The following is a 12117-nucleotide window of genomic DNA, read 5'->3' as shown; positions in this document are numbered from 1 at the left end:
ATGTTATGAATAAGAACAATAACACAATAGTCACTGATATTTAAGGGACAGGAAGAGGAAGCAGAGTCATGAAGAAAAAGAAAGAAAACAGCCAGAGAGAAGAGTGTTTAGCCAACATTTTGAGAAGTTTTGCTGGGAGTGGAGAAGGAAGATGGGATGATAAGATAGTAGGGAATCCGGGCAACTGTCAAGATTTTATATCTTAAAATAAGAGAGACCTGAACATGGTTATAGATTACAAGGAAGAAGCCAGTAGCCCTGAAGAGGCTGAAACATCACTACCTGTACTTTTTCCTAGAAGAAACCAGAAGGAACGAGCACTGAAAAGCTTCTCAGAAGGCTGTTTGATTTTAGCCAGATAATGCTTCAAATTGCTTCCCATTAGTGGTGACATATTTACTTCACTATAGTTACTGGTTTACTTTTGCTTATATTGTTTAATTATAACGAACGTTAGGTATTTTTCTTATGTGATTATCCTATCTCTACCATTACATTAGAAAAGGGAGTAGAAGTGTGTAATCCTATTTCTTTCAGTATCAATTCATAGCATCAGGCATAGTTTATTATACATGGTAACGGTTTGATACATGTTGCCGAGTATTAAAATTGCTAGCCTCTCAGGTGCTGAGAAGAAAGGGCAGAGAATTCAGTATGAAGGGTAGGTCTACGCCCCACCCAGTTCTGATTACATAAAAGTTCTGTGCCATCAGGCAAGTCAGTGTTATCTCAAATGTCTTCAACTATAAAATAAGGTATTAACATCTCTACCTGGATTACAGGGTTGCTGTAGAGCCCTAAAACATACAAATGCACTATTTGGATTACAGGGCCATTGTAAAGTTCTAAAATATATAAATGTTAATTCTAAGAGGAAGCTGTAGTATAATAGAAAGCACATGGACACAGGAAATGTAAGCTCTTTCCCTAGCTGGGTAAACCACAGGCTAATTACCTAATCTCGCTCTAGTTTAATTTTCTCACTTATGTATGGTCTAAACCTTCCTCTCAGGTCTGTAATAAGAATTTGAAAAAAGTATGAATATAAAAGTGGTTGTTCAACTTGGCTCATTTCCTAGATTACTACCAGGACCATGATCTACTGGACTTTGTGGAAGCAATTTACAAATGCCTAGAACACAGGAGATGCTCACTGAGCACATGCCCAACCACTGAACAAAAATTTTCATGATAAATGGCATCAATGTCATCATGAGTAAAGTGACCTTGAAAATAGAAGGCTGCCCTTTGCTCAAAATTCCCATTTGTAAGCTAAAAGATAGAGTTTGTTTTAGTACAAGACACTTTGTTCTTTCTATCCACACAGTGTTAAGTATTTACATAGCAGCTGCCCTCTATTCCAACACTGAGTGTGTCGAAATTGAACTGTGTTGTGTTCAGCTACGGCTTTGGGAACTTCAAGTTGAAAGTTCTTTTTCAACGTAAACTCCTCATCTCCAACAGCAGACAACACAGAGCAGGGACTATGCCACTAGAGACAGGCCCATAGCTATTAAAAAAAAAAAAAAAAAAACCTGTCTCAAGCAGAATGCCAAAAGAATTTTAGAAATTTTAACAAAAAAGCCAAAGAAGTTATATTGTTATCTTTCATACAATCAGCAGATCAAAAGAATAAAAAGTGTGTGGGGAGGGTGAACTGTCACTGTCAAAATAATATCACTGAGTTTAAGCAGCACCTTTTATCTGGAGGCTTCAGAACTACTTAAACTCAAACTTACACAATTCAAGGGCAGTACTCTTATATACAATTTAAATATAGAGAAACCAAGGGATGGTAGGAAAGACGTATTCAAGTTAAAGTGCTAGTAAGCAAGCAAACATGGGAACTTAAAAGCTTTCCCTCATGGTCCCATGATCCTCTTCCAAATAGGATTTTTTTTAATACTTTTTTGTTTTGTTTTGTTTTTGTTTTAAGACTGAAAAGCAACACCAAGCGCCTTCATTGGCCATTTTCCAGGATGCACTACTGGATTAGCTTTCCAGGAATGCAGATGGGCACACATTAATACATAGGTTTTGAATTAGAACATCAAGATTGTGAAATGGATTCGTAATGTAACTCTACTCAAAATCTGTTGGGGCAGTCTGAGGAGGAACAGTAGGTGGGGAAAAGGCTGAAAACCAACAGATTGAAAATGAGGAAATACAGGATGCAGAAAGATCTTTCACTAGAGCCTTTAAAAGGTTTTAGGGGTGGGATGGTAATCTATGACATTTTGGAAATTAACAGGTATCAAATTACGTCAGCCTACCTCTAAAGTTGGCAGAGTTCTAATACATTTGTAAAACTGCTCTCAATTGGTGCTGAAAGCCAGAGAGCCAGGGATCTTTGGTGATATTGCTTGCTTCCATTACTAAGTTGTGAAGTAGGCCTGTGAAAATTTCAATTCGTTTGTGCCTCAAGATCCTGACTGTAATATACTCTTGTAAAGTGCTTGGAAAAAGTCAGGATAACGTATGAATTGGAGGATAAGGTGCTCAGTACACTTTTGCCAACTACATTAAAATCAGAACAAAACATCCAGTCACCTAAGTACTCTTAACCACTGTTGAGGTTAAGTACACAAACAATTTGTATTTTATGTTCCCAATAAATGGGTTGGGTAAGAAGTTCAGCACAACTGAAAGTTGTCTGAAGCTCAACACAACAGAAAGTAGGCCATGTCCGACCACTAACACTGGGAAACATATAAGATAGATCTTTTTGTACAATAAGTACGCAAGGTCAATACTTATTTCACAAAGAAACAACGTAGAGTAGTATAATTCATAAAGTACAAATACGGCCAGCCTCACTAGCTAATTCCAAAAGATATAAAAAGTACCCCACAGAGTGCCAAAATATACATTTTAAATCTTATAAAAATAGATTTATCTGCTTGTATATGCATAGACTATCTCCGGAGGAATACGAAAGATTTGCTTTCCAATGTTTACCCTTTTGAACAACTTGAATTCACCATGTGCATACATCATCTTTTTGAAATGTAAAATGTTTTTTAGTAATGTATCTGGAAATGACCTAATAATTTGTCAAAGGGTTTTTTAATGTCTTCATTATTATAGTATTTCTATTTTTAAAATTCCAAATTGGAATTTGTGTATGTAGAATATAAAATATTAATTTTGAAGAAACTGGGGAGTGAGGAAGAAAAGAGAAATAAAATAGATGGCTAAACAGAAATGCATAATTTTGTAAAACAGCAACAGCACAGAAAAAGCAAGCAGAAACAAAACATATCCAAGCCTGAGAACCAAACCGCAGTGAAACTAAAAGGAGAGAATGAGATGAAGGTGAGCAGGCTGCCAGGGCCACAGCAGCGTTCTGCCCTTCTTTACCATGGCTTTCACAGGGGTCCACTATGGGGTGTATCAAAGGGCTGGAAGAATACCCTCAGCTTGCACAGTTCCATTTCCTTTGCTAGCCAAGTTAAATGTGTTAATACAAGTTACCCAAATCTTTCATCCAAATTACCAAAATTTGAGCCAAATTATGCTGATTCTGGAGCCATAAGCTAAGGAGATGTGATGCCTTAAGATGGCTGGGAGATTCAGGTCTCCCTGTCACCTCTGATTGTAGAGGTTAAAAAAGGAAAGAGGTGCTTCCTGCAGCACGAAGCCATTTCTGCAGGTTTCAAGTTACTACAATAGTAGATACTTGGGAACTGATTTGTGCTTTTGAAAAAGAAATCACAATAATTCAAAATATGCATTAATTTAGGATGGGGCTAAATTTTCAAGAAGTTTTCATAGCTTTCACAAAAATGGAGAAAAGGAAAATACTCTCAAGTAGTTTAAAATTACTTTCAGTTATTTGACAAGGACCCATTTGTATTCAACGAAATCAATCATATCTATTCATCAGAGAAGTGCAGAAGAAACTACACTCTAAAAGCCACCTGCCAATATTTTGCTACCACTATTTGGAAACAAAACTTCAGGCAAACAATTTGTCAAAGGCTCCACAATTTCACCTTTAGGTTCCTTGGGTCAGATGACATTTCATTCTAGTGATTTGCTATCCACTTGGGTAATTGTTTTCTTCACAAGACAACCTGAGAATGAGAGTTTCCTTACCAATTGTTTAGTAAAAATGCAGACAACTAATATATTTTGTTTTCTCTGCCATCTCTTTTCATTTTTATATCTTAACAAATTCTCCCAATTAGGTTTATTTCCCCATTCATTTATTTTTTAAATGTGTGCCTTCATAGAGCTCAGTTTCATTTAGTTCAGTTCAACAAGCATGTACCAGATGCTAAATCTACGCCACACACTATGCTAAGCACTAAAGAAAGTGAGAAGGAATAAAATCCACACTCTGCCCTCAGGGCATCCACACTCTAGAAGGAGATACATAACACATATCTAAAATAAGCCAGACAAGAAATAGTGAATTAAACATAGGAAGTGATTAACTTTCAGAAGTGTGATCAAGGAAGTAGGTGAATCCTGAGCCATTTTGAAAGATAAAGGTTAGCTGACAAGGTGAGGAATGGCATTCCAGGCACAGGAAACAACAGCACATGAACAACTACAAGAGACCAGAAACAAGCGTTATCAGCTGTACTGCTGAAACATAAAATATATGTGCTGACAGGTGGGGAAAGGAGATTCAACTGTGGAGGTGACAGTGGTCAGTAAGGTCATGACTGACCTTTCTTGGGCTAGACTTTATCCTGCAAAGATAAAACGAAGAAAAATTCTGAGAGATTACCATGACTAGAGTGCAAGGATGAGGGTTATTGATCTTTATGCAGAATACAGAGGTCAAAATGAGAATTTAAAATCAGTAAAGGACTGGGCAACTAAGAGTTTGTTCACCTTAGGAGAAGCACTTCCAGTACAGTTAAGGGAAGAGAATCCATAGAATAGGGAGTTCAGTAAATAAGCCGAGAAAAGAGTAGCAATCATACCTTTGAGAGGCTTAAATGAAAGTGGATGAGGTGGGACAGTTGGTGGAAAAAAACAAGGGTTAAGAAAGAGTTTTTTTTTTTTTTTTTTTTTTGAAAAAAGACAAAAGAGAAATGTATTGCCTCTGACTTTGCAGGGGTCGGGGAGGTCAGCAAAACTAAGAAAACGAAGCCACAGGAGGAAAATCTCCTAGCTGTCTTCAAAGAACCGCTCAGGATTGCTACCTTTCTCAATTTTGCAAGTTTTGTTTTGTTTTTTGTTTTAAAACCCATTAAATTTTCACTTTGTGAACTCTTCTTCTAACCTCATCTCCAAAAAGCTTTATTCTTATGAACAATTATCCACTGTATCCAAACTCTGCCAGATTCTTAGACAATTTAGGTAGCTGGAATTTTTGTTTTGTTTTCTAAAGCAGTCTTTCTGATCTGCAGCACAAGAGTATCCCCAAAAAGACTAATTTATTCTGGAAAAGCATAGGTATATATGTTTTTCCCTCCAGGAAAGATGAAATAGATCAATGAATAAAGGGCTACTAACGAGCTTTATTCTAAATATTTGCTTTTAAAAAATACAATGTTTGGTGGGCGCGATAGCTCACGCTTGTAATCCCAGAACTTTGGGAGGCTGAGGCAGGCGGATCACCTGAGGTCAGGAGTTCGAGACCAGCCTGGCCAACATGGCGAAACGGTTTCCGTCTCTACTAAATATACAAAGATTAGCCAGGCATGGTGGCACGTGCCTGTAGTCCCAGCTACTCGGGAGGCTGAGGCAGGAGAATCGCTTGAACCCAGGAGGCAGAGGTTGCAGTGAGTCGAGATCATGCCACTGCACTCCAGCCTGGGTGACAGAGCCACACTCCATCTCAATAATAATAATAATAATAATAATAATACAATGTTCATTCTGAATTTTTTACAATTTCCAATTGAAAATAAGTAAATAACAACAATGGCAAAACCAGTAACCCCGCCATGTAGTTTCCCTTTTTATTAGCTAAGCTAATAATGTAAATAAGTATCATCAAAAGCTTTTCATATCTGAAGCACAGAGCCACATCCACACCAGGAGACTTTGGTTTAGATTTCGCAAGCATGTGAAGCCTGAGGATGCACCTCATGGTGTGTATCCTTCCAGACCATTTTTTTCATGCTATGTAGATACATATTTTTTACACAAAGATTGAATATATAGTTTTATAACCTGCCTTTCTGCAAAATAGTCCATGAAAAAGTTTCCATGTCAGTAAGTGCATACCTACCTAATCATTTTTAAGGTTTATAAAGTATTCCATTAGTAAGTTTTTGGAGCTGAAGCCATGAATGACAGCTATCTCTCCCATATAAACACTTCCGGGACATTGACCAAGTCAGCGTAATTAGGCTGGATGGTCTCATTCTGTATGGCACTTCCAATTTCATTTATCCCGAAGTATCTATACCTGTGATTCTATCTCAGTTATTACCGTTGAGCATTATGTAATATAGCTAAGTGGATGCTCTCTTTGGATGAAAAGGAAAATCAACTAATTCTAATAAACTTTTAGCACTATTTCGTAGAATTATAGTTAGCCAATTCACTAACTTAACTCTTAGCATTCTAAAAGCAAAATGAGTGTAGCTGATAAATCCCTTATCATAACACACCATGCCACCACGATTTCACACCCTACTAAGAACCACCCTGTGTCTCAAAGTCTCTTACTCAACTATATGCTACACTATACACAAGTATAGTAATGTGGCACATCAACCTTTCTTGGTAGGAGGTTTTTTGAAATCCAGCACTGCCAGATGAAATGTGAATTTGGACTCCTGATTGTTCCTTTAATTATGCTATCAGTCAGCCACTACCACCCTCTTCTTGTATCACAGTACTATGCTTCTCCTTAAAAGCACTACAAACATTAAAATACCTATCAAAAATTCTTTATTTCATTGTATTAGTGACAAAGATATCTAAAACTGTGACTATGTTATAGTGAGAAGTACAGCCTCAGAGCTGTCTATATTTTCTACTAAAGAACTATACTGCGTTTAAGGCACTTTAGATGTTGAACAAAGACACAAACTTTTTTCATCAATAACTGCACCTTAGCAACTATGACTGACTCTCATGCTTGTAGTCCACCAAAATACATAAACACAGCCCTTGAAATTTCTGATCCAAATACGCTAGCCCCAGAATGTCATGATTTTGATGAGAAATATGAGGGGAAAAAAATTAAGACAATACTACTATTTAGACTGAAGTACCTGTTTGTGTGATATTTCTAAACACTTCTTTCTTCATTTCCATAGCCTCTCCTCATCCAAAAATGCTGGTTTAAACCAACTGTCTATATCCCTATTAAATTAGACATTCTGAAATATAAGACAAAAACACTTTGCATATACTTTCAGCAACAAAACAACCAAAAGGTTTAACATTCACTGACTTTTACTCCAAGGGCTTCCAAGGAGACTTCAACCTTGCCTGCCCATCCCTCCACCCTCACCCTGCCCCACCACACACATCCCCAACTCCTTTACAAACAAATTTACATCCGCTCCTACCTTTCTATTTGGCCCAGATTCAATTTGGTAAAATCCCAAGGCTTTAAAGTTACATTTATTCAAAGCAGGATCAGATACATTTACTCTTGAACTGATGTCCCCCAACCAAATGTCCCTGCACTGAGATTAACAATCATTTTAAAGTCTAGTAATTTTCCATAAGCACTCTCTGAAACAGAAAAACTAACTTATCTCTATTTACAGGATACGAAACTGGGGGAACTTGTTTGGGTTTTTGTGGCCTTACCAGCATGCTAAGTCATACTTTCTGTAGCTCTAATCTGTCAAGCCATTCCATCTTTACCAAAAAAGGAGTATTTCATGTCAACAGTACACAACATCACACAGAAGACATGGAAACATAATTTACAAAAATGTATGAAATCCATTACAACCAAAATTCCTCTTGTAACCACATCAAAGTAACTGAGCCAAAAAATTAAGCAATAGTACTGACTGGTCTAATCATCAAAGGGGAAAAAATTATTCCCAACTTTTCCATCCTTCCAAAAGCAAGAATCTTTTCTTGAATATATTAGGTTTCATCAGAAGAAAATTGTATATGCATGTTTTCTTTCCGCTGTGAACACACAAGTTTAAGGTCATTACTTAGCTGTTTACAGAACAGATTACTCCCATTATCTGTGCTCTTCAGCAGCTACAGAAGCCATCATGTTTAAGGAAAAGCCTCATTAGGAACAGACCACCAGTTCATCACTCTACAGCTTTTCAGAGCAGTTTACAAACTACCCTGACTAATAACCAGGGATTGCCAGAATGTTGAAACATCAATCACGCATAAAGGTTGCAAAAGTTTGCAGGTCATTAAAAAAAAAAAAAAATCCACATTTTTTTTCACTAGCCCCTCCTACATTTAGTGCTATGGCAATATTGCCCAATGGTAATAAATGCTGGTTCTAAAACTAAACTCCCTGGGGATGTAAATCCTGACTGATTCCACTACTCTGTGTAACTGTGGGCAAGTTACTTAAGTACTCTAAGTCTACCCTTCTTCATTCACAGGAAGGGGTAGTAGCCCGCAACTCCTAGCTCACAGGGTTACCAAAGAATGAATGGAGATAATATTGGTAAAGGGTGATTAGCAAAGTGCCTGGCACATAGAAAGCACTTAACAAATATTAGCTAACTGTTACATCTCCTGCTACCACTATTACTACTACCATCACCATTCAGTGAACATGGTAGCATGAACAGAATGCAGAGCTGGAGGACTAACTTGCAATTTTTGTTAAATAGATTTAATCTAATTTTTAGGTCCAAGGCCTATGCTAAATTAATGCCAATTAATGAGTTGGCACAGTAAAAATGTCTGACATTTATGCTATTCCTCCTTAATTGGAAAAGCTTGCCCTTACCTCTCCACCTATCTGAATTTTATGCATCCTTCAACACACTACTCAAAATATACTTTAGAGATGAAGCATTTTCAGATACCTCTCCCAATAGTGGTGTTTCCTTTGAGCTAAGCTCATGTTAATCTTGCCTGCAAATACTCAGTGGGCGATTAATCACATACTGGCATGTCATCTTTTCATTTTAAATAATATACCCTTATTTTTCATGTGTAGCAATGTAACTTTCATGTGTTTGTCTTGTGTCTTCAAACTGTTTAGCTCTTGAGAGTAATAACCATATCCTAATGGTTCTTTGCATCTATGATATGCTGGAACCTTGCATATAACTGACACCCCATAAATGAGCTAATCAGTAGGTTTTCTAATCACTTCTGATTGTGCATACCAAATATATTTTATGTAATATGAAAAGTAGGTTTATTAATAAACTCTGAAATCAAAGTACTTTAGAAACAAAAATTCTTCATAGCTACAGCTAGAATACATAATTTTATCTACTCCACAGAGATTCCAAAAGAGGTGCCATCATGTCGCAGTCAGAAATATTTACCACTACAAGTTAAATTATTCAGCAAAAACCACAACCACAAAAGATTTAATACTGAATATATGATTTTTGTACCCATACTATACCTTACAACTCATATGCAAGAGTTAAAATTTATGCCATACTTCAGAACAATAGGTGCTGCTCAGTAACTCAAGATTAATATATGTGCACTGCTGGTAGGAACGTAAATGGTACAACTGGTGTGGAAAATATGATTGTTCCTCAAAAACTTAAGCATAGAATTACTATATGACCCAGCAATTCCCCTTCTGGGAATCTACCCAAGAATCGAAAGCAAGAGTCAAAACCTATTTGTACACTAATGTTCATGGCAGTATTATTTACAATAGTCAAAAGGTAGATAAATGGATAAACAGAATGCGGCAGATACATACCATGGAATACTATCAGCTTTAAAAAAAATTGACACATGCTACAACATATATGAACCTTGAAGACATGATGCTAAATGAAATAAGCTAGACACAAAAGAACAAATGGTGTATGATTCCACTTACATGGGGTAACTTGAGTGGTAAGTTCACTGAGACTGTAGAATGGTGACTGCTAGGAGCCAGAAGGCATGAGGAATGGGGAGTTATTAATTAATAGGTACAAAGCTTCAGTTTGGAAAAAGAAGAAATTCTGAAGCTGATTGATGGCGATGGTTGCACAACAATGTGAATGTACTTAATGCCACTAAACTATAAAATGGTTAAAATGATAAATTTTATGTTATCTACATTTTACTACAAAATAAACATTTTGGAAAAACACAGGAATATAGTGTATGCTATATAAAAAAGATGAATATAGGTGAGGTCTACCATTTCTGATTCTTACTCTCAGCACTTACCAAATTAATGCAAATAATTCACTTGAGGATCTTAAATCATGAGGGATAAAACAGCCAAGTCTCAATAAATACATTTAGTGGGAGATCTGATTTACGATGTATACAGTCTTCATTCATCTTTTTCTTGGAATCCTTTATCAACGGTCATGAGGAAAATCGTCACTAATGAGGGACTAATAGAGCCAATATTTAAATTTCAACCTCCAAATGGTATTTGCCTTTACAAAACTTATGCCTTAAGTTATTAATAATGCCTAAGAGAAAATATGATCCTAATACAATACTCATATAATAAAAGTTTAATAGTTTAGACTTGTTTTCAACATTTTAAGAGTTGCAATTATTTCCTACAATTATTTGCTTCAATTTACCTATGAAGTAAATAATAACATGATTATAAATAAAGGTATTCTCAAAAAAGAAGTCTCTTTATTGACATAATGGCATCTATCAGAACACTTAGTATTGGAAAGATTCATAGCATTATTCTCTTAAAATAAAATGCTATAAAGATATGTGTAAATATGACAGAGAGGGGAAAGTGCTAATGCTAAGTTTCCTAAAAAACTGCCTCTCTCCCAGTATTTCATAGGTTGAGTCTCAATCTTCACAAATTCCCTATCTGCAATTTTCCCTACTTGCCAAAAGGTACTCGTTACCACAAAATCAACACTTGCAGCATTTTCGTGGTCATTTGCAGATAAGCACAAAGTAACAAAAAATTTGAGTTGTTCAACATGTATGTTCCCTGCTGAGGTAGAACAAGGTGGCACTATGCCTTCTTGTTTCAGCTTTCACAATATAAACAAGTGTCCTTTCCATGATCTATCCAGTGCCATGCTTTTCATATTTTTGTGCTTTTGGTTGGTGACTTCACTATTTAAGTGGTCCCCAAGGGTAGTGTTGAAATGCCATCTAGTGTTTCAAAAGCACGAAGAAGCTGCAATATGCCTTATGGAGAAAATACACAATTAGATCACTTTATTCAGGCATGAATGTAGGGCTGTTTGCAGTGAATTCAATGTTAACGAATCAATGATACATATTAAATATATTTACACAGAAACTAATATAAAACAAAATTATCTATTGATCACTTGACAAAATGTTATGATCAGAGGCTCGCAGGAACCTAACCCTGTATTTCCCCTAGGAGTAACAATTTCAATATTCACTAACTCACTGTTCATGGCAACTTTATAAAAGTACTGTAAATAACAAGAATCAACTGTATTCTTACCCTGGGTAAGAAAAATAGACCAATGAAACAGAAAACAGAGCCCAGAAACATGCCCATGTAAATATGGCAGGGAAGTACCATAGAGATCAGTAGAAAAACATTAAGCTATTCAATAATTGGTGCTAGGACAGTGAATAACAATCTGGGGAAGATGGCCGAATAGGAACAGCTCCAGTCTCCAGCTCCCAGCGCCAGTGACACAGAAAACAGGTGATTTCTGCATTTTCAACTGAGGTACTCGGTTATTCTCACTAAGGAGTGCCAGACAATCGGTGCTGGTCAGCTGTTGCAGCCCGACCAGCGAGAGCTGAAGCAGGGCGAGGCATCGCCTCACCTGGGAAGCACAAGGGGAAGGGAATCCCTTTTCCTAGCCAGGGGAACTGAGACACACAACACCTGGAAAATCAGGTAACTCCCACCCCAATACCACGCTTTAAGCAAACGGGCACACCAGGAGATTATATCCCACACCTGGCTGGGAGGGTTCCCACGCCCACGGAGTCTTCCTCATTGCTAGCACAGCAGTCTGCGATCTAACTGCAAGGCAGCAGCAAGGCTGGGGGAGGGGCACCCGCCATTGCTGAGGCTTAAGTAGGCAAACAAAGCCG

At 37.0% G+C, this 12117-nt stretch overlaps 1 protein-coding gene across 5 annotated transcripts in view; it reads right to left on the bottom strand.

The window, feature by feature from the left end:
- Nucleotides 1-12117, bottom strand: part of TBCEL (tubulin folding cofactor E like) — a 68058-nt gene that overhangs the window by 44143 nt on the left and 11798 nt on the right. The window contains exons 1-2 of one of the 5 annotated variants that reach the window (XM_017865560.1): nucleotides 7488-7654; nucleotides 7188-7295 (exon numbers count right to left, since the gene is read on the bottom strand). The exons of 3 other annotated variants lie outside the window; for them this stretch is intronic. The gene's annotated coding sequence lies outside the window, so the exon portion shown is untranslated. Of the gene's footprint in view, nucleotides 1-7187; nucleotides 7296-7487; nucleotides 7655-12117 lie in introns of those variants that run through there. One more of the 5 variants, XM_017865561.1, reaches the window with a different exon arrangement.

The sequence above is a fragment of the Rhinopithecus bieti genome, unplaced genomic scaffold, assembly GCF_001698545.2.
Source record: "Rhinopithecus bieti isolate Rb0 unplaced genomic scaffold, ASM169854v2 scaffold_82866, whole genome shotgun sequence".
Lineage (NCBI taxonomy): Eukaryota > Metazoa > Chordata > Mammalia > Primates > Cercopithecidae > Rhinopithecus > Rhinopithecus bieti.
The sequence above is the reverse complement of the archived record's forward strand: the minus strand, read 5'-3'. Positions and strand labels throughout refer to the sequence as shown.